This window comes from Vicia villosa, linkage group LG1 (assembly GCF_029867415.1).
Source record: "Vicia villosa cultivar HV-30 ecotype Madison, WI linkage group LG1, Vvil1.0, whole genome shotgun sequence".
NCBI lineage: Eukaryota > Viridiplantae > Streptophyta > Magnoliopsida > Fabales > Fabaceae > Vicia > Vicia villosa.
Genome location: NC_081180.1, coordinates 94,265,242 through 94,290,256, shown reverse-complemented (window position 1 = coordinate 94,290,256; position 25,015 = coordinate 94,265,242). Strand labels below are relative to the sequence as shown.

General features: G+C 30.7%; 1 pseudogene; it reads left to right on the top strand.

The window, feature by feature from the left end:
• Window positions 1-3,489: 3,489 nt before the first annotated feature.
• On the top strand, window positions 3,490-11,040 carry LOC131649472 (stearoyl-[acyl-carrier-protein] 9-desaturase, chloroplastic-like; annotated as a pseudogene).
• The last annotated feature ends 13,975 nt before the right edge of the window (window positions 11,041-25,015 follow it).

Genomic DNA, 25,015 nt, shown 5'->3' with positions numbered 1-25,015 from the left:
AGGATATGCAGCCACCAACCTTCTCAAAATTATCAACATCAACATATTGATGAATGAGATACAAAGCTTTGAAATATTTTGTGTTCTCTTCCTTGTGTGTTGCACCTTCTACCAGTGGATTAACTCCATTCTTGATCACTTCAATAACATCTTGATAGCCAAGCAGCACCTTCATTTGTTTACAAGATTTGTCATAATTCTTCGCATCGAGAATCGGGAAATTTGCAGAGATACGTTCATTGGAGATTGAAAGCACTTTTGCACACTAAGTGTTAGATCAAAGAATCAGTCTCTTGATACCAAATGTTAGGGGAAAAGCCCAATCATAAGATAAAATGGTGAATAATGGAGAGAATGGAAGAGTTAGAGAGAAAATAGGTTAAGAAAATGTTGTATTTCATTAATTATCCATCATAATGTGTATATACAATAATACACATCAATGTAGCTAACCAACTAAATAAAAAAAATAAAATTTGCAACCCTATAACCGGTTACATGAAGCTAATGACTTCAAAATATAGAAAAGTGGAGGATGGTAACCGATTACACTAAACATGTAACTAGTTACAGAATGCTTCTACATGTTTCTAATTGGTGCTGAAGGGGTGGTAATTAGTTACACTCTTGTTGTAACCAGTTACACCAACTTTTGTTGTAACGGGTTACACCAACTTTTGTTGTAATCGGTTACACCAACTTGAATTACATTATTTTCACAACAGTGTCATCATGCTTCTCTTTATTTTGTTTATACGTCAATTTCAATTTCTGAAAGATTTACACATTTTATCCTTTTTCATATTTTTCTCTCACAATATTATTTTTTGTTGTTGATATTTTCTATTAGATGATTACTAGAGTTTTAGATAATCAAATCTGATTTTTATGTATTATTTTGTGCATCAATAAAATTTGGAAGAAGACCATCAGATGTTGGTTCCTCACTCAAAAGATATTATTTTCAAAGGTCTCCAACCTATGGAAGGTAATTTACCTTAATATTGTTTGTATTTTATAAGTTTTTGATGCATTTTTCAAGGTTGTTTTCGGATTAACCTTTCTTTTCTTTTCTTTTTTAATTCTTCCTTCACCAACTTGAACTTACAATTCTGAAAATTTTACATTTTTTTACAAATGAAATAAACATTTTTGTTCTTTAACTAACGTTAATTTTGACTTTTGTTTTATTCTTTCACTTTTTCAGTTTATTTTGCTTCAATATTGATGAACCTTACTCAATGTTTGCTTATTTCCGGTTACATGTTTTATGATTTGCAAAAGATGTGCAGTTTCTGATTTTTGTTATTCAAAACAATTATGACACTATTCATATTTAGGACTTGGGATTTTGAGACAAGCTATTTTACTTCATTATAGCTTTTCATCTGGTGAAACTAATTCATACTTGTGTAGAGAACACGAGTTTTTATCGTCGGTTTTAAGAAACCATTTTAAATAGCATCATTATTTTCCCCTTTTCTATTCACTTTATCATAAGAACAAACATGTATAATATGACCTCCATTTTATTGTTTCAATCATGACAATGACCATGAAAAGAAATAAATAAGGTAAAATTAATTCTTCTTTGTAAGTCAAATTCTCCCCTTAAATTTATGTTTTCCAGCCATTTGATATAATGTTTCTATGAACCTTGAAAGCAATATTTTTAAAACTCCCCAATTTAAGTTTGTAATGCTTTTTTATGATGTGAATGATTTTTAAAATTGTTGTTGTTAGATTTCTACATTTACCTCATTTCCTTTGGTTACATGTGCAAGAGGGGTTGAATTGTATTTTTTATTTCTTCTTAGTTGAAATTAATGGGTTTAATAAGATATTTTAAAAATCCCTTTAATTTAAACACTAAATGATTTTAAATTATCACTTATTTTCAAGGTTTAAGGCTTTTTATAACTCATTTTAGAGAAGTACACTTTATTTGACGGTTGTGAATTAGACATGACATATCACTCGTTTTTTTTTTTTTCAGTTATAATTTATTCAACTATTTTTTGATGATTTTGTGTCTTTTTTTTTGTTTTGATCCAAATGCATTTTCTCATAACTTTTGGATTTTGATCCCTGAGGTGTACACATATATAGCGCATAAGTACGATGGTTGAGGAGCACGTTCAAGTAACCCACTTTATGCCTCCCTAGAAGATTGCAATTTTCAAATCTTTAAAGGGTTGTTCTTTTTTTTTTTTTGGTAAAAGGTGGTCAATGCCCCTCAAGAAAATTTTAAAAGAAAATATAGTTACAAAAGAGACAAAAATTGAGGGGGAACCAAACCAAAGCTCCTCAATGAAAAACTCTATAACATGGAAGTCTGATGGAGTTCCGAGGAAAATCCATTAGGAAATCTCTATGAATTACACCCCACCATATAAAGTCATGTACATGTAAATTAATGTTACCTAACCTATCCACACAATAACACAATAATTTCCCTCCCTAAATATATGAGTGGCTATAAAAGATATAGACTTAGTGAAGTGTGAGACATTTCTCCATCTATTCCTTAATTTCCAAGGTAGTATGGAAGGTTTTGTAAGTACTAAAATAACCAATTTAGAATCAGATTACAGCCGTAAATGAGACCAATTCTTATCCTTAGTATTCTCTATTTTCAAGATGGCTCTTGTGAGCTCTACAAATAGAGCATTTCTCGATCCAATATTCATTGAGAATATATCCAAGTGCTTAGCATTATGGTCCCTGAAGACCCCCCCGCAAGTTGCATTACCTGACACCCCAACCAAAGAACCGTCTATATTACACTTGACCCAGTTTGTGACGAGAGGATGCCAAAGAAATTCTCTAATAACACGATTCTTAGGGTCAAGGAGCTTGATATTGAAGGGTTTCATGATCCTAAATTCCATAATCGATTTTGATCCAGATTTGGGAGTTAAGTTTCCTATGAAGGAGACCTCAAAGTTAATACAATTGATCATTGATTCCCAATGAGTTTTCACTTCCTTTATCCGGACATTATTCTTGGTCTGCCAAATAACATTGATTGTGTTGATAATAGCAGATAGGATAACAACCTTATGTTGGGTAGACCACAATTTGTTCAATGTAATCCAAATGTCCTCCAAATATAAGATGTCACAAGTGAGATCTGAAGCAAGATTCCTCCAAATTTTACTTGCAAAGGGACACTTGAGAAAAAGATACTCATGAGTCACAAACTACTACAAACAGTTACTGTACATGGAAGGAAAATGCAGACCCTTTGTGACTAGACACTTATTAGTAGGTAACCTAGTTTGGATGAGCCTCAAAATAGTAAAGATCTCGAAGGTGGAATGTGAGCATTCCAAATAAGTTTTCCCCTGTCCACAACTTGAGAAGAATCATCTTTGTAATCATAAGCAATTTTGAGAGTAAGCTCGCCATCCTCGGTTGGAATCCAAATAGATTTTTCCTCTCTATCTTCTAAAGGAATGTTTGTTTTGTTAAGAGTTGGAAAAAGAGATGGGAAGGCCATCTGAATGGCAACCACATGATTCTCTATCGGATCCTTCCTCGGAAGGATTCGAAGAGCAAGTGAATGAGAAGAGAGCGAAAGAGCTTCGAGATGATTACTTTGTTGTTCTGGTTGGATATGTGGTCACTGAATAAACTCTTCCTACTTACTAAACAATGTTTAACACTTTGGACGAAGTTTGTGTTGAAACAAGTGTCAGACCTACTCCTTGGGTTGTTTGGACATGGGCATGGACAGTTAAAAAAATTGACAACTTCTTAACAAGTATCTTTACTTCTCTGTTCGTGTTGATATGAGACAAATTGAGAAGACAATTGAGTACTTGATTGAATCTAGAATCTTAAGATCTTATACATTGGTATTTTTTTAATTGTTGTAGTTTGTTTCTTGATAAATTACAAAAACACACAAATCTCAAAAGAACGCTTGCATCCTTTAATATTACAATCAATATAATGATAAACTTCACCTAGATCACAGACACACAATATAGCATATATGTATATAATTAAGTAACAATAAATTGTGTACCATGTAGAGTTGGCTCCATTGATTCAAAGAGAGCAAACAATTTCTGAGAAGCATACTCCCTTCTTGTTGATGGTTGGTTATTAGGCTTGGTCTAATCTAATGGAATAATCAAAATTTATACTCATCAAGATAGAGACCTCTCAATGAGCTAACTAGAAAGAACAATCCAACCCATCACGGGTTGTTCAACAATAAGGCCCAATACAATATTCATTCATTTAAATAACGTACAATAATTAAAATAAATAATTGACTTGATATTCTATTTTATTTAATTAATTAAAGTTATCCATAACAAAATCCAATAATCTTCTACTTGGATAGCTTTAATTAATCATTAAAATACAAGAATACTAATATTGGAATATCAAGTATTTGCAATAGCACATGTAATTAAAACATTGTAAGAAATGCAAAATTTAACAACACACAGAAATTGCATCTGATAAGGAAACAAATTTGGGCCCGTTTGTTTCAACTTTAAAAAAATGGATTTTTTCTTTTTATTTTTGAAAATAGATTTTCCAAAACCGTTTTTAAAAATATTGCAAGTTTTTTTATATTCGTTTTTTTCTAAAATGAAGCACTAATTTTGACATCCTAGAACATAAACATAGATTATTGAAGATCAAAACTTAGTCAAAATAACAATTTTTTAAAAAAGTTATATTTTAAAAATAATTTTTATGAAAATCTATTTAAAATAACTTCAAATTTAAGTGATTTCTTGAAATTTTGATATCCAATTTTTTTCCCATAAATAGATGAAATACCTAAAATCACATTTTAAGAATAACTATTCAAACAAAAAATTTATTTGAAGCATCTATAAAAAAATTCTTTGTAAAATTTTTTTTCACAAAAATTTGTAACACTATAAAAATCATTTTGAAAATAAATCAAAACAAACAGGCCCTTAGACATGTTAAACACATACATTTCTCATAAGAATAATGAATGTGGATTATTATAATTAAAAGAGTTTATAATTGAAGAATGACCCAAGCATCTTTAATGTTATAAGAGGCATGATTATAAAATTTGATGTCATCCCATACACATTTTATTAAAATAAGAAGAAGAATAATAATTTGGCAATTAAATATAATAATTCAGACTCCCGCTAATCCAGAATACCAAATGACTTAACCAAACTCATATTGGTAACATGCTTATGAAAAGCTACAATAGTTAATCCTTTGGTTAGTGAATCTGCCAGAATATGCTCAACTCAAGTCTAAGATTCACAAATTTTCTCTCGGACAAATAAGTATTTGAGTAAAAATGTTTGGAGTTTAAAGAGATCTTAGTGTTTTGAGATAAATACACAACAACAGTATTGTCGCAATATATCTCAAGTGGTCTAGATATTCTTTCACAAACTTTGAAGCGGGAGATTAAGTTTTTTAACCACATAGCTTGACAAGTAGTCTCGTAGCAAGTGAAATACTCTACTTCCATGGTAGAGGTAGTTGTAAGAGTGTCTAACTCTCTTCCAAGAAATATCTCCTCACGTTATTATAAATGTTAAGCCGAGAGTATAATTTCAGTCATTCATTAGGGTAACCCTCAAAATTAAAATTAGAATAGCCAATTACCTGAAGTGTAGCAGACTTCTTATAGGTCCATTAATAATTTATGATTCCCTGCAAATATCACATTACCTAATTAACGGCTTTCCGATGATCCATACTAGAGTCACTCAAGTATCTCCCTAAAGTAGTAATTACAAAAGCAATATAGGGAAAAGTAAAAATCCGAGCATTCATTAAATTGGCGTCAATGGAAGCATAAGGGACTTTAACCATTTTAACGGTTTCTTATCATTTTTTCTATGTATAAACCATCATGAAAATTTTCATAACCAACAATAACAGATTTAAAGCAAACAACTATATTTTCATAACCTACCCATTTATTCAAAGCTTAAACAAACAAAAATTAAAATTCTTCTCATGGGAGTTACATAAACCACATCTTTCAAAATCAAAATGCGTCCAGAAGGTAAAAGAAAAGAAAAGAAACCAATCATATTCCTAGTACATATACTCTAGCATGGGCAGAGCTATAGCTCAGCGAGCCCGGGCACGCGCCTGGGCTCAACCCCTCCTTTCGTTGTATACTCCCCCATTTAGTAGTTGATTTTTAGACAACACCAGGGGCAAAATTAGTAATCTTTAGACAAAATTAAGGGTAAAAGTTGTAAAAATAGGGTGTAAAATTTTTGGACAAAATCAAGGAAAAATTTTTTAGACAAAATCAAGGAAAATTTTTTTAGACAAAATCAAGGCAAAATTAGTAAAAATAGGATATAAAATTAGTAAAAACAGGGTACAAAATTTTTGCCCAGGCTCCCTAAAATTTCTGGCTCCGCCACTGTACTCTAGCTCTATCTCTCACACAACCTTATATTCAGGGTCACTTGGTTTTGTCGGGCTTTTGATCCTCTTGTGTCAAGTTTTCTTTTTAGAAAGGAACGGTTATCCACCTTATGACCATACTTATTGCAAAACTTACAATTCCCTTTATAAAATTCCATCTTAAAAGGTTTTTTCTTAGGCTTAAAATGTTGGGTCATTTTTCCCTTTTTTTTGTCATTAGAACGATATTTTTCTCTATGATAGTTCTTCTTCATATCCTTTGCGACTGCGGTTTAGCCTTCCTAAGAGATTCCTCCTCTTGGGTTACCATTGCAATCATCTCATCAACAATCCACTCAACTTTCTGGGTATTGTAAAAGGTTCTCATAACGTCAAACTAAGGAGGAAAATATTCAAGGACCCTCTAAATTAAAGTACTCTCTACAACTTCAACCTTGAGAGCCATAAACTTATATATTGTAATGTTCCATGTTTGTCATATGCTCTCGCACCCCACTAATACCATCATATTTTCTCTTGACAAACAGAGAAAGGTACTCATATATTTTAGCTTTGCAAAATGAGTGAACTTATCACCAACAGACTTCAAATAGTCCTTATCACTCCCACTTTCTGGTATGCTTTGTCTAATTGAGTTTTCCATAGTATAAGATATCACTTTAAGGCACACTCTGTTAGAGTGTCCCCATTTTTCACAAAGAGTCCTCTGAGTTTCAGCACACGCATTAATAGTATTGTCAGGCTTTTCAATTCTCAAAGCCAAATCAAGGTTGATTATGGTCAAATAAAGTTTGAGATACTCTTTCCTCATAATTTGTATCATTCCTCAGAGTTTTCTCGGAGTTACAAAAAGAGGTTGTCATAGAAGAATAAGGAATTATTTTAAGAGAATTAATTATGTAAAATGATTTCATGTATGTGAAGTCAAAATAATCTATAATAAAATTATTTTACATTATGATCGTATAATATAAATACAATAATAATAATAATAATAATAATAATAATAATAATAATAATAATAAATTTTTTTAGGCTAAATTACCTCCAGGGTCCTTTAAGTTATTTAATTGTTACAAGCCAGTCCTTTATATTTTTTTTGTTACATGTGGGTCCTTTATGTCAACTAACGCATGCACCGTTGACCTATTTTTACTTTATTTTGTTCTATTACTTTTATTTTAACTTCTAAAATTCATATTAAATTCGTTTTTGGTCCAAAAATTACGAAAAAATTTCTAAAAATATTTCTTCTCATTTTACACTTCGTGTGTGTAATTTTATGAGAATTTTATTTTCTGTTTTACTATTTTTCTTTAATTTTTTCTTTTGCATGCATTTTAATTAGTTTAAAAATAGTTTTATGTACTAAAAAATTCTGAAAATTTTATTATATGATCCAATGATGCTCTATGACCTATGTTACGTGACATATCAGGACCATTAATGTTACTTCAGCTTTTTTGGAAAGGATTTTGAGAAAAAGGTCAACGGTGCAATCGTTAGTTAACATAAAGGACCAACATGTAGCAAAAAAAGACTAATTTGTTACAATTAAAACATAAAGGACTAACATGTTACAATTAAATAACTTAAAGGATCCAGGAGGTAATTTAGCCTATTTTTTATCACCAATTCTAATATTGATAAGATATTTGAAAATCGATTAATATAAGCAAAAAGGGGTTAAATAATATATTGTAACATAACATAATTATGCTATTAATAATACATCAATAGAGTATAATTATCACTAATATAATATAGATAATAATTACTAGTGAATAAAATTTTATTTAATAAAAAGTATATCAGTAGTAATATGTCGATAAGATATAATTATTATCAATATAAAAGAATTGATTGTGAATAAAATAATTATTAATCATGCAATTAACATATAAATTTCACACAATTATACTCGTGATAGGCGAAGTTACAACTATACGAATTAAACATATTTATAGTTATAAGTTTATATCATGCATAGCAATAAAATATGGTAAAATAATATCATGCATAATACTACTATAGTTAATGAAATTATGGCGTTTAGACTAAAGATGTCCTAAAGGATATCGAGACACCATTTTCCAAACACACACAACGAGAAGGTATAAAAGTTCAGAAACTTTAAAGAACACAAGTAATTGTACATCCAGTTTGGTATCAACAATACTACTCTATGGGCTACAAAGCCAGGGATAAGTCCTATATGATAGTATCAATTCAAAGTACGATGCAAAGAACCTCCGGTTCAGACGTAAATAACCTTCGGTTTACTAACTTCTCACTTAATCACTACTCGTGCTAACTTCTACCTAAGACTCACCTAGGTATGAGGCCCACCTCAAATCCCCCTCAAAAAAATTACAAATATTAGAAGACACACTTCTAAAACACAGTCATCCAATGCTTAAAATCTTATGAATGAACACAGAACTTACAACTCGATGGAAACACCAAACTCTTATATCAATGTGATATTAGAGTGGCCCACAATAGACAAGACTGCACAAAGCCTAACACAAACTACAATATAAGTTGCCACAAAATAATAGGTTTTATGATAGCTACATATAACAATCTTCTGGACTGGATTTGGGCTTCAAATTGCTACAGGGCACTCCAGAAAATCTTCCACAATCTTCTCCATGAAGATAGGGCTTCAAATATTAGTTTCCTAAATCTTCTCCAAATTTAGAAACCAATCAAATATGTTGAAAATAGATAAAACTTTTTATCATTAAATTAAGCGCCACATAAGATTGCATAATATTCCTTGAATCTTATGGAACTATAACGAACATATCCAAAAATCCCAGCCCATCTGTCATGGACGCGATGTCGAATGATCCAGAATAGGCATCTTTGTTCGACATGTCTTCTTAGTTGAAGATATAACATCTTCTTCAGCATCTTCACATAAGTTAGTTTTACCAAACATAATACCAACTAAAAACCAGAGAATTAACAGTTAATCCAACAAAGTAATCGATAATTCTGGTAAGGGGTGGAAATACGTCAGGCCAACTAAAAGGGACCTACGACTTAGCCTACATAGCTCAGGCGAGGCCATGTTTTTTTAAGTAGAAAAGACCTAGGCTTCTTTATAAGCCTACTTAGTTAAAAGGGCTAGGCCATAAAAAAACTTTTTAAGTCTATCAAGACTACCTATTTAAATAAATATAAATAATTTTATTATTATTATTATATTGCATTTATATTTTGAATTAAATTACTAAAATAAACCTTAGTTATCTTGAAGAACCTATGAAAATAAGTAGAAAAACCTTATGAACAATGTCATAAGTTATTTTTATAAGGTCTCTCAAACAAATAGTATCACAAAATGTAAGTTAATAGGTAAACTTGAATAAGTCAATGCAAAAAATCATTTAATCTATGTAAACAATAATTGAATTGCTTATTTATAAATATTCAAATAAAATATACTTTAATGTAGGCTAAACATGCCTCCGAAAAGGTTAGGCTTAGGCCTAAAAATAAGCCTGTAATAAGCCACGGCAGACTTAGACTATGAAATTTTTAGTAGGCTAGGCTCCCCCCCCCCCCACCCCCACCCGCGCGCGCGCGCGTTGTGGTTAAGATTTTAAATAATTTTGTTTATTGATCAAAATGAGTCAAATCTTTAAAAAAAAATTGAAATTCTTGAACTATCAATCAATTACAACAAATAGCCATATAACATATCTAACCTGGCTCTAATACCAATTGATAAATTTCACCTAGATCAGAGACACATAATATAACATATATGTATATAACCAAGTAAAAATAAATTATATACCTTGTAGATTTGACTCCATTAATTGAAAGATAGCACACAATTTGTGAGAAGCGTACTCCTCTCTTGTTGATGGTTGGTCATTAGGCTTAGTCTGATCTAATGTATAGACCTCTCAACAAGCTAACTAGAAAGAACAACCCAACCCAGCACAGGTTGTTCAACAATAAGGCCCAATATAATATGTATTCATTTAAATAACGTGCAATAATTAAAATGAATAATTAATTTAATATTCTATTTTAATTAATTAAGTAAAGTTATGCATAATAAATCGAACATATATTACATGGAATCTGCTTAACATGTACACTTTCTTAACTAATTCAATCAAATGCATTAATGTTATTCTTATAAGTCATATGTATGTATGAAATACTAGAATAAGATCCAACTTCCTTAAATTTCATCACTTGGCTTTAACTATATGTTGTTCAGAAATAATCATACTAATTGATTATTCTCATATTTATAATTCTCTTTTATCTAATTTTGGAATTATTGAAATTGATTGATAGGATCCTCAGACTAAGAATAGCCCCTACCTTGGTTTCATTTATACTTCATTTCAAGAAAGGGAAATCTTTATATCCGTTGAAAACACAGTCAGGCTTGCTAAAGAACACGATGATTTAAAGTTGGCAACCTTTATGTGCAGAAAATATCCCCAATTTAGAAGCACAAAACTAATAGGTCAGGGTAATGAAGAGGTATGGTTTATATTTATTATTGTTTTTTATTAGTTTGGTTCTTCAACATTTCTTGTTATTTATGTTTTGGATATTTTACTCATTGTGGTGAAGTTGAATGAGATTTGATTTTGTGGAAGTTCTAAGTATCTTCAACGTCAATTGTTTTATGTGTAACTGTGTACCGATAAATTATAATTGGTATTTAATTTTTTTTTTGGTGAGATTTGGAAGTCTCTTATTAACTAGTTATAGCTTTGGTGAGACCTAATTAACTTTTGTTACTTGTAAAATGTTCATCAAGAATATGTAATCGAAACCTTGATTTGGTTTCTAATAACAATTGAATGGAATGCTTCAAGGGATCATAAAATGGTTTGATATGTTTTGTGAAAGCTTTGTTTTGTAAATCAACTCTTATATTTGATTTATTTGGTAATGCATGTTTTACATTTCAATTGATTTAAAGTTTGAACTGGAGAGTGCAAAATAAGATTGACAAAATATTATCGGTAAGTCTATATAAAACAGCTACAATTGTATATTACTGTTATTATATATTTCTTTTGGAAATTCATATGATACAATCTCTCACAAAATTTTAGAAGTAACCTCTATTGAATGAGATTTAAAGTTTGATCAATTGCATGATCAATATTAAGCATTCATGCTTATCACAATGGCTATAGTTTACACAAATAAATTTAAATTAAATTGTAACAGAGAAATACAACTATTCTAAAGGTTGAATTGTTTCTAGGACCTTTGGTAGACAACTTTGTAAATCCAACCTTGTGGACCTAGGATGTGATTATAGGATTATAATATCTGTAAACTTAAATTTATTTATATATAGCACATGTAAAGTATTAAGTTTTTGTCTAAACTTACTTTTTCCAATAGCCCGATTTTGCGACATATTGGCCAAAAGGACAAAAATTCATAGCTTCTATTTAATGTTAGTAGAAAATTGTCTTACTTATCAAGTCATAGATTGTACCACTGCTATTAAACCTTTGGTGGACCTAGGGTGTGATTATATGATTATAATATCTGTAAATTTAAATTTATTTATATATGCACATGTAATGTATTATGTTTTTGTCTAAACTTACTTTTCCCAATAGCCATATTTTGTGAAATATTGGCCAAAAGGACAAAAAGTCATAGCTTCTATTTAATGTTAGTAGAAAATTGTCTTACTTATCAAGTCATAGATTGTACCACTGCTATTAAAGGTACAAATTGTATGATGTCAAAAAATTGTCTTACTTTTTTCATTTATTATGTCCATTGTAGGAGGATGTCAAATTCTTTTTGTAATACTATGCATTTTCATTATTATATCCATCAAAGGCTCAATTTTACTATGCAATGTAGATGTAGAAATCTATATTATAGTCTCTTATGCAATAATATGCATTTCAAGGGTGTGTGATTTCCTGACCATGTAAATGACTAAGAAGGAAAAGGTTGATTTGTAATTTCGTAACCTACACTTCTAGTCCTCGAGCCTGAATGAAAGGCTAATTGATTGGAAACTCTTCTTCAATGAGCAATAAATATGAAATCTATATGATGACTACAACAACCCATAAAAGAAAGCCTATGGAAATTGAATAGGCATCTTGAGTCATATATTAATGTTGCATAATAAGATCAATAATATTCATACTAGATTAGGATCCAATAGAGCTTTGCTGCTAACAGTTGTCTTTCTCACTATATTGGGAACTGATAAATAATGATATGGATTTCTATAGGGCTGATAGAAAATTAATAAATTTATTTTGTTACTAGCTTTAGTGAGTTTCTCTATTATAAACTATGAACATGAAAATCATAATAAGTTGAGACACAAAATTTTGATATTTGTTGCTGCAAAATTTATCTTCAATAATGAAGATTACTTTGATTTATTCAGGTAACCAACACCTATTTATCTTGAGTTTCCTTTTTAAATTTTTGGTTATATCAATCTTGAATAGATTCATAGTTTTTCCATAAAGAAGAATATAGAAGATCAGTTATGTCAGTTACTTGATTTTTCTCCATGCAAGGAAAAGTTTTATTGTTGTAGAGTTGTAAACAATTTTGTAGTTCTTCAATTTTTTACTTTGCATAAGCAAAACTACACTTAACAGTTCAATTTTTTTATGGAAAGATCTTTCTCTAAATTTGGCAATTATTTAACATTAATTATAGATGACACTGTTTTTAAACTATTTTTGTACCACAAGACCACATAAGTAGTATCTATTAAGTTATAAAGATAGATTCTTCAAAAGGATCCTAGTTGTGTCAGAGTTAGACTTTGGTCACGACTCATTAATACTTGGCATCTCCAAAGTATAATCTTTGAAATTTTAAAATATTATTATATGGAAAAATGAATAACTATTAGATTATTTTAATCTCCGAGCAAACTTGAATTTTTTTTATTTTTGTGAAATATTAAAATGAGCATATTTGTATTAAATTTCTTTGGGCACTAGACTAAGTTATGGCTTTGGATTATTTGTTTGTGTGTGTTGTTCTTGAGTGGTTACAATAGGTTGAAGATAAGGTGATATATTGATAAGGTATTTTGTACGATGAATATAAAAGAGTAGTTTGTTAAGGGATGCAATTTTGTTAGCAAGAAAGATTAAACTCTAGATGTTCAACATCTCAACCCTAAGTTATACATTCTTTGATTAATAAATTTATTGGAATTCAAATTGTACATAACTAATGCAAGTTTTGTTTAAAATATTAAGTGATATTTTATGACTTTTTTGTTTTATTTTTCTGCTAGGCATAACTTATATGCAAACCTCTAAGAAAAAAAAACAAAGGACTGATTTGATTAAAAGAGAATATTCTCTACTTTGAGACATTACCAAAAGAAGATTACAATGTTGATGGTAAAGTTGTCTTGATCGGTTAAAATTCTTATTTAGGTGTTGGCTTAATTGAACCATTCATTGCGAAATTTGAAGGATTATGTTTTGAAGACCTTTGGATTTTGTTTATATATTTGGTATGGATACTAAACACAAGAGCATATTTAATTAGTAGCTAAATGTAAACAACTGGATAAATATATAAATTATGGACTTTTAAAATTGTGATATTTTCTATCTCTTTGTGTTGTTTATGATTTCAAGTGGATTTTGATATGTTGTTGATAATTTCAAGAGCGTTTCTAATTGATGGGAAATAATGAAAACCAAAAAAGGAACATTATTAATCAAGTACATTTTTAATATGTGTTTTAGTTTCCAAAAACTCATGAAAAACAATATAATTTGTAACAAGTAAGAATAGGAGAATTATTAATCAAGTACATATTTTGAAATTAATGTAATTAAAGTAGTATTAGAAACAAGTTAATATATAATAGTAAGTCATGAGGTTTATTATTTTGAAGTGTTAGAAGCAATAAGTATCTTTATTGATGTGGATCTAGAAATGTGTATGCTAAACTTAAATATATCTCTAGAGTTTAACATCAAGCAGATGAAAAGCTTGGATCTAGAAATGACAAGTATCTCTCGATATTGAATCAAAAACATTAAAACTTGTTTTAGGTATCTAATCTAAAACAAGCATTAAGCATGAAGAATTCATAAATATTAAAGCATAAGAAGAATTACCTAGAACTCCATGATCACAATTGGTACACGAGCATTTGAACAACTATGTCTAACCCCAACAAAAGAGAAATTAGCTATGTTTACTCATCGTAACTTTACAATTATGACTTAAACTCCTAGTTATAGAGTTATGTTGAGGCCTCCATGTTTAGCAAGGCTTGTATGTAGCACATCTGGAGAGATTATGTTTCTTTTCCCCTAAATTATGCCAGCTCAACCTCAAGTGGGTTTCCACCATACCTTGCTTGGCGAGCTGCCAATTTCCTCTTAGTGAGCAAACCTTTCCTTCACTATGAAGTAAGTTAGACAAGAAGCATTGAACCACCATTCCTTGCTTAACAAGACCTGAAGAAATATTGTTTCACTATTTCTCGCTTAGTGAGACATACCTTCACTTAGAGAGAATATCTTCTAGAAGGTTTTTTATCTTTCCTTGTTTCACTAGGCGAGCCACTATTTTGCTTGGTGAGATACTTGTTTGTTGTTTTTTTTGTGTGTTTTCTTAGTTCTTGTTACCTGTACTTTGTGAATACACAATTAAAATGTCCATATTTGTGTTTTATCTCATTTTCATGATAAATTGGGGGATTTTTCTATTAGTTATTTGAGAATTAAGTTAATAAGTGCTTATGTATTTTAAGTAATTTTTGCACTTATCAGTCGCCTCTACCAACAACCGAGTTTCTATATACCGCCTCTTTTGTCTTGATGCTTGGCCATCAAAAAGACCAACTCCATATACAAAGCCTTAGGCTTTCCAAAATTCAATAAGCTCAAACTTCAAACCCTCATCCTCTATTGATATATCATAAGATTTGAAGGCATACATGCTTGGGACCTCTAAAAAGTGATTGTTCCAGCCATGCTTAGGTAACATGTCCACAGGTTATAAAGCCACCAAATCAGTTGGAGGTAAAAAAGCGGTGCACCTAAGAGGGTAGTCTCTATTACCCAATGGATCCCCCCGAACAATACACATAAACTATTATGAGTTTTGCGACTGAGGGGAGTAACCAATTAGTATTTATCCTTCAAAGTTTTGAAATAATCCTTGTATACTTTGAACATTTTCTTCACTTGTCTGAAGGAAAGTAATCCTTACCCCCAATCTTTCATGGCCGATGAATGTTATACTTTGAAGAGGTGAATGAAGTTTTTAGAGGGGTTACCTTTACTATATTCTCACCAGTACTAGAATACCTTAATGTAAGCTCAGCTCTCCAGGTGCAGTTATGAGGGGAGATTTTTCAATGATTAATAATCCCAACTTCAAACTCATTGAAGATAACCTTGAACCCAGTTTAGAGAACATAGACTCATGGAAGGGCGAGTTGCAACCATCAAAGTAACTGCATAATCTCATATCAGAGTCTACATGGGAAACCTCTTTGTTAGAAGATGGATCTAGATCCTGATAGATGTCCTCTATCTAGCGTGCCTCGCTGCTAAGAAATGTCACACCTAAGACATCTCGTTCCACCCATTGGTATTGATTTTCAAAAATAATAAAAAATTACGACTATGAGTAATGGAATGCGATTTAGATTCAATCCACTGTCTAACCTCACTATCACTCAGTTTACAGCCATGCTAGAATTTCAAAGATTTAATATAAACACGAGCCTTCGAATCATTCCTGTATACCTTTACAATTTTTGGGTTTAACATTGGGATCTCATGGAAGGCAAGTCACTGCAAATTTCCATGATATTACTTCTAAAGGGATTAATTTTTCCTATTCGACCACATTCATTCCAAGGTTTTATGAATTTTGGAATCTCTCAAAATCTTTAGATTCTTCACTTGAAATCCATATACTATAAGAAATAGCACTAATCTCTATGAAATCTATATAAGGATACCTCACAGCTAAAGTAGACGCCTTAAATATTTATAGGTTTTATTACTTCAATTTACTCAACAAGTCTACGCAGAGAATGTTCGAGTTTCCTATGTTGGTCATGAAAAGAACTAAGTGTAAATAGCTTACAGGATAAGGAAAGTGAAAAACAATACTAAAATTAAAAATATAAATATAAATAATTTAGAGAGGAAGACCCCATTTGATATTATTTGTTATGCTTTAAAATGTGACCTACAAAAGAAAACATAACTAAAATTGAGTGATAGAAAATAAAAATTATAAATTTCGAGTTTTTTTTTTAATATTTATAAGAGAAATAAAAATCATAGTTTTATTTAATATAAATTTTAAAATTTTGGTTTTTTTTACAAATACATTAAAAAGTGTTTTTTTCTTTTTTTTGTGATTAGTATTTGGGTGGGATCTGCAGCAACGATGACTTTATTCCTCCATGGATCTTTGCGTTTGACTGATAATGTCAAAGTAAATTAAGTTAGATGTTATGTTATCATGTTGTTGTCCTAGTTGTCAAGTTGTAAAGAGAGCAACATAGGCAGGATCTTGTTGTATCAGGATCAAGTTGTGGTGCATTGCTTGAGGCGCTTCATATTGATTGCTTGAATATGATTGCGTTGGATCATTTTTTATTTGGTCTGGGGTGATTCTCAAGTTTTTGTGTATTTGGGAGGTTTGGTGGCTATTTTGTGTCAATTTGCTTTGTTTTGAGCTAAAAGGGATAATAATGGATAAATATTTGCATGGATATCAACAATAAAAAGAGAAAAATTCGAATTTATTTAAAATTTAAGTTGGTTTTTAATTTTCATCACGGGGTCGAATTTATTTAAAATTTAAGTTGGTTTTTAATTTTCATCACGGGGATGACTCTGATAATGGAGGAGAGAAACAATTTTATTTTTATTTTTTAATTAATAAAAAAAGTAATTGATTGTATGTAAATCCAAATGTTATTGGTTGTGTTTATATGGTGGTGGAAATAGGTTGGGCCGAGCTAGGCTTTGCCAAGCCTAAGTCTGGTTTGTCAAAAAAACTGAAGCCTAAGTCTGGCCTGTCGTAAGCTTATTTTTTAGGCCTGAGTCTAGCCTTTTCGAATGTCTGGTTAGTCTGTTAGCCTACATAAAAGCCTATTTGTTTTAGACATATATAAATAAGCAATTAAAATATTATTTAAATAGAGTAACTAACTAAAAGAACTCATGAGAACAATGTTCATCCGGAGTTTTCATCTTATTTTCACAAGTTCTTCAAGATAATCAATTTTTATTTATGTATTTTAATTCAAAATACAAAACATAACATAATGATAATAAAAAAGTATTCATATGTATTTAAATGGGTCTGCCTGATAGGCTCAAAAGGTTTTTTTTAAAGCATGAGGCCTAGTATTTTTCACTAAATAGGCTTATAAAAAAGCCTAGGCCTTTTTTAATTAAAAATAATGTGTGACCCGGTCTGAGCCTATATAGGCTAGCCTGTAGGCCTCTGTTATCGGCCTGGTCTATTTCCACCCCTATGTTTATCTAAATATTTTTCATAAAAATGTTGATAATTACTACTAATATGTTTAAAGGTTATTGGTTGTAAACGTGGGATTTATTTCTATTTTTATTTTTTATTCAATTAATTAATATTATTAGATATTTTAAAGGTTGGTAATTTTTATTTTTGTATTATCATTGAATTTATGGTTTGTTATTTTAAAAGTAAGAAATTATTAAATTAATTTTTTCTGGTAATAGAAAATTATTAAAATTAATTGGAAACTAAATTGCTCACCTTTTCATGTTTCTATTATTAATTTTTTATTTAATTAATTAATATTTTTATTTAATTTTGTAAGCTTGGTAATTATTATTTATGCATTAGTATTGAATTTTTTGTCTGTTATTTTAACAAATAAAAATTATTAAATTAATTGTTTTTGGTAATGGAAAATTATTAAAATTTAATTAGGAAAGAAATATTAATACTTTCATAAATTAATTAGGAAATGGTATTATTTTTTTATAAATTAGTTAGAAAATTTAATTTTGGAATTTTTTGCTATTTTATCAATTTAAAACTATTAATTTAATTTTTTAGTGATGGAAAATTATTAAAATTAATTGGAAACTAATTATTATTATTATTATATCATTATTTTTATAAATTGATTAGAAAATGGTATTGTTTTTTAAAAATTAATTATGAAATTGATTTTTGGAAATGTGGGTGGGTAATAATTATGAGAAAATAGGTGATGCACTGACGACAGTGTAAAAAATTTTTACACTATCAACCAATCACGACCATGAATCAGGATAAATCAGACTGTAATTTTAAAAAAAATTATATGACATGGCAAAATGATTTGTTTCTATTGGATGACAGTGTAAAACTTTTTTATACTGTCAGTGCACTACCATTAACCTCAATAATTATTATTTAATATAATTAAATAAGTAAATTGACAACATAACTAAATTGGAACTATTTATTATTTTAACAATTAAAAAAATTAGAAAATGGTATTTTTGTATAAATTAATTAGAAAATTTATTTTTGTAAGTGTTTGTTATTTTAACGATTAAAGATTATTAAAAAAAATTTTGTTAATGGAAATATATTAAAATTAATTGGAAACTAATTATTAATTTTTATAAATTAATTAGAAAATGGAATTATTTAAAAAAAAAATATTTGAAAATTGTTTTTTGGAATTGTCAGTGGGTAATAATGATTATTTCATATAATTAAACAAGTAAAATGACAATATAATTAAAGTGGAATTTTTTTGTTATTTTAACAATTAAAACTTATTAAATAAATTTTTTTCGGAGTGGAAAATTATTAAAATTAATTGAAAACTAATTATTATTATTATATATTTTTTGCAAATTAATTAGAAAATGGATTTTCGGAAACTTTAGTAGGTAATAATTATTATCTAATATAATTAAAGATGTAAAATGACAATATAATTAAATAAGTAAGAGAACAAAAATATCGTTAAAATATTAACGCCAAAAATTATCAAGAGATTTAAAAACTTTTATTTATAAGTACAATTAAAGATGTAAAATCACAATATAATTAAAGAGAAAAAGGGATATGCACTGACAGTGTAAAATATTTTTACACTGTCAACCAATCACAACCATGTATCCAATTAAAACACAATTTTAATTAAAAAAAACTAATATGACGTCAACCAATCACAACCATGTATCCAATTAAAACACAATTTTAATTAAAAAAAACTAATATGACATGACAAGTGTAAGGATTTTGATTGGATGTATGTGTAAAATTTATTTACACCGTCAGTGCACTACCTTTAAACTCATAATTAAATAAGTTAAAGAACAAAAATATCTTTAATTTTATAACTGAAACAAACACATACGTTTTGCATAATGTTTTTCTTATAATTAAGATTGGATAGTTCTGGCCGGTAAACTAACGTACACCCTTTATTAAATTAATTTTAAAAATAGATTTTTATTCACAACAATGATAAAAAAGAAATATTGTGTTAAGCTAACCACAAAGTTATGGTGAAGATAAAAACAGATAATTGAAGAATAATATCCATAAATGTAGGACAAGGTTTAAGTGACTTGGCATTGCATTATTGTAACTTTGGTAATTTTAGTTCAAATTTCATTTTAATTATTCATTCATTCATCATATAGAGTAAAGTTATCAAAGTTATGCAACAGAGTAAAGTTACCCAAGTCATTCCCATAAATATATGTAACATAAATTTTTTTGGAATGCATGCACCAATTTATTATGCTTGTTTGGCAGAACAAAACAGAAAAACGAACCAAGGGTGTTTAAGTACAATTTTCCAACACTATTTTTCTTTCTTTTTAGGGTTAATAAATTTTTTGGTCCCTCTAAATATTGCAGATTTCGTTTTTAGTCCCTCCAAAATTTTCCTTTAAGGAATCGTCCCTTCAAAATTTTTTGTCTAAACTATTGGTCCCTAACGTCAAATTTGCTAGAGATTAGCTACGAATTTAGCCACCAATTAGCTACGAAATTTGATGTTATGGACCAATAGTTCGGAAGAAAAATTTTGAAGGGACTATTTCTTGAAGGAAAATTTTGGAGGGACTAAAAAGGAAATTTGAAATATTTAAAGGGACGAAAAAGTTCATTAACCCTTCTTTTTATTGCTATCCATTATCTCTAGATAAAGTTGAAATATACTAGTAACAATGTGACATATAATATTCATACAAATTAACAAATAAAAAGTGAGTGGAGTTAACGCTAAGATATGTGACAGTTAATGTTCTTCAATTCATCTTAGGACTCGTCAATTAGACGATCAATATTCGAGAAAGGATATGGGTCTTTAGGACAGGCTGTGTTGAGGTCGGTGGAGTTCACGCACATACATCACTTGTTTGTTTCTTTTCTCACCAGCACTACATTGGTTAATAAGGTTGGATATTTTTTCTCCAGATGATGTTGACGCTTGCTAGTTTGCTTACTTCTTCGTCGATGACAACTCTCTTCTCCTCGCAAACTTTACAGTTTCTTTGTGCCCCTGGTTTGTCGGAAGGATTGACAGCAAGGCGATGACATATCACTTTGATGTCTATCCCTGACAAGTCGGATCGAGCCCATTCGAACAAGTTAACATTTCAACTGTGTTTGTTTACTAGCTCGTGCTCTTTTTCTTTGGAAAGTGGTGTGCATATATTTGTAACATGGTGAACCAAATGACCTATTCGAGCTTCCTTCAGATCCACTGTGAAGGTGATCCTCTCGTTGTCCATGCCTCGTATGGGATGCCAACTATCAATGTCTGCATCCAGCGATTCAGGAAGGGGCGAACCCCAAGGGCGAGCTTTTCCCTTCCTATCGCCAGGCTTCTATGATAACATTCTTGGATGCTTTAAAGGTCTCCTCGAACTATACTGACCCGTCCACTATCTAAGTAGCGAGTATTTCAGGACCATGGACTAAGTAGAGATAATCGCCTCTAACGCATTGATAACGATTCTTCTAAAGATGATGTTATAGGATGATAATGCATCCATTATGAGTTACTTGACTTTAATCGCCTTGGAGTTTGTTCCCATATCGTAAGTTATCTCTAGTTACGTGACCCCTTACTTGCACATGTTCGTCGGACAGACCTACTAATGAACCCTGGAACACCTTGATGTTGTTGGGGTCGAGTTGGAGTTTCTAAAAAGTGTTCTAGAATAGGATGTCAGTTGAGCTTATGGGGTCTATCAAGACTCGCTTGATATCCTAGATGACATATTTCACAATGATAAACATGGGGTTGTTATTGTGAGGGAGGATTCTGATAGCATCACTACTAAAGAAAGTAATGTTAACTCTTGGTTCTCTTTGGTTGACCCCAGAGAGTACTAAGGATATCATGTTCGCAATCAGCACCTGCCTAACATTTTTTCTAGGATGAGATGGAACTTCCTCCACCGGCGAAACCTCTAGCAGTGGTGTTACCCTCAAATTATGGGTATCTGTTAGCCATTTTCAAAGGGAGGTGGTGAAAATGGTGATGACTAAAGTTTGACCCTGGTTGGTTTGACCGAAATCCCATTGTGGGCACCATTGTATTTTTTTTATCAAAAAGTACATAATGCATAACACTCCTATGCTGGTAAGGGTGGTCAAAGAACTTAGCATTTTTCTAGTGGTTTAGGGCTTGTCGTGACAAAGAGATCTTGTTTGATGGTGTTTTACGGTGATGAGAGCGCAAGCACGTGTGAGGTTAGAAGCTTAGTGATAATAGTGGATTGTTGAATCCCTATTTTTTAGGAGATGCAGTTGAGTATGTTAACTCTGAATTCTCTCTAATTGAGATGTGTTTTTTCCCACATTTCCCATGATGGGGCGAGTAGGGAGTGAGAAGGGCGAGATTAACCTCAATTTAGGGCGGCACATAAGCGTTGCCTCTAGAAAAGCGTTGCCCTTTACTGATGACCACAATTTCCTCCCCATTGGCAGGTCTTTACAAATATATCACTACAAACACATTTTTCAAAATTATTAACATCACATAAATTTAAACCAGATTTAAGTAATATTTTCATGGTGATAATACCAATATGAACTAATCTACTATGCCATAAAGAAATAGATTCAATCATATAAGCATAAATAGAAATTTTATTAATAATATTGTCAATAGTACAAAGCTTAATCATTCTCTCAATGAAATAACCATTTCTCACAAATACACCATTATAGGTCAAGATTTCTCACAAATACACCATTATAGGTTAAGATTAACTTGTCTGATTCATACATAGATTTAATATCAGGTTTTACCAAAACATCCATACTAACAAGGTTTCTATTCATGTCGAGAACCTGAAATACATTAAGAAGCATGCCTTTCTTCCTATAAGTGAAGTCGAGTTCCATTTTTCCCATTCCAATGACCCTCAAACATCCTTCAATTCACATTTGAACCTCTTGTCCACCGGTGACTTTAAAATAGGTTTTGAATGTTGTTTTGTCATAGGAAACATGGATAGTAGCTCAAGTATCATACCACCATCCTTGTACCTTGTCTTTGATCGCCATAATTTTGCTCACAGAAGCAATTATGTTATCATCAATTTGAACAACATTTGTCTCATTTTGGGACTTATTATTTTTGCATTCTCGGGTATAATTATCGGGTTTTCCACACACATAACAGCCGCCATTAGGGCCCTTTGACCAACCCATATTCTTGAACTTATTTTGATCCTTCTTAGGACTAAGACAGTTCTTATTATCATCTTATTTTATTCTTGTCTTTTGTGCTCACCATGTTAGCCTTAGAATATCCAACAACCTCAGCTTTTTCTCCGTCTTTGAGTTTCTCCTTGATTCGAAGATGTTTCTAGATCTGCTTCAATGAGAGTCCTCGGAATTGTGAATCAATTTCTTCCTATAACCTTTCCATGAAGATGGAGATTTTGCAATAATTTCACCAACATGGAAAGCTTTATGAATATTGATCTCCACAGTCCTCAATTTATTCACAAGAACTTGTATCTCATGAACTTGTGCAAGCATAGGCTTTGAGTCTAACATTTTAAAATTGAAATACTTTGAATCAGAAACTTTTTAGTACATTTCTCCTCAACACGAAACTTGAATTTAAGTACCTTCTAAATTTCCCTTGTCAATGGGTTATATGTGTAGAGATTGTAAAGACATTTAGATAGTGTGTTCAGAATGTGTCCACGACACAACAATTCATCCTCATTTCATTTATTGTGTTCTGCCTTGAGCTTCTCATAATCATCGTCGTGCGCTTCTATAATAAGTGCCATTTTAGGATCCAATACATAGAATATCTTTAAAGCAGTCAAGAGGAAGATCATCTTGTCTTACCAGCGAGTGAAGTTTTTTCCATCAAAATGATCTAACTTCACAAGGTCTTGGTTCATCACTTTGATGCTAGTAACAGAAGCCTCAATTACCATTATTTGAGATAGTATTAGACTATTAGATAAGGATTGGAAGTTAAATGGATTAAGGATAGAATCATGCTTAAGAAAAATTTCCTTATAATATTTCAAACATTCTCTAATTGTCTTAGAGTATACACACAAGAATACCTAGAATAATTCAAGAGTTGTGGGAGATTGGTTTCTCTCGACTTCAAAATCTCCTTCGTCTTCTCTCGACTTCTTCTTTACCAGAGTTGTGGGAGTTTCTGCAGATTCGAAGGTTGAGGGAGATAGCTTTTCTGGGTTGAATGCGTGAATGGTTGAATGCGTGAATGGTTGAATGCAAGTTGAATTCGTGAACGATTGAGGGAGAAAGCTTTTCTGGGTTTTCTGGGCAGTTAGCGTGAATGGCAGAAAAATGAGGAATTAGGGATTAGTAAACGATAGTAAAATTTTGTTTTTAAAAATTTTAATTTTAAAAAGGCTATGAAAGCGCTTTTGAAAAGCGCCTTAGTAGACGTAGCTATACCAGCGCTTTTAGAGTAAAGCGCTCTTGTACCCCACCCCCTACCAGAGCGCTTTTGAAAAACGCTCTCATAACCCCCCTACCAGAGCGCTTTTGAAAAGCGCTCTCATACCCCCCCCCCCCCTTACCAGAGCGCTTTTTAAAAGCGCTCTCATACCCCCCCCCCTACCAGAGCGCTTTTTTTGCATCATTTTCCCTTGTTTATTAATTTTGTTTTTAACGAACCCTACGAGAGCGCTTTTGCTAAAAGCGCTTTAGTAGCTGCGCTGCTACAGCTTAAATTTGGCGTAGTGTATCTTCAAATTCGCACAAAAAAAGATGAAAATTTGAATGTAGGGAAGAAGGAAATATGGAATTAAGCAATGAGGAGGAGAGTTCGAATTGGTATATTTTTCTAAATCTAAACCAATCTATTTATAGATTAAATTATGTTGTTTCGAAAGATTGCGACCCTTGATAAAACACACCCTCTCATCAAGTGTTGCAATTATTTACTAAGTATATCATTCCTTTATAAAAACACACTCTTTCACCAAATGTTACAACTCTTTACTAAATATTACAATTATTTACTCATTTGCAATATGTCATATTATTATTGTAACATAACAATAGTTATATACTTAATTAATTTTTT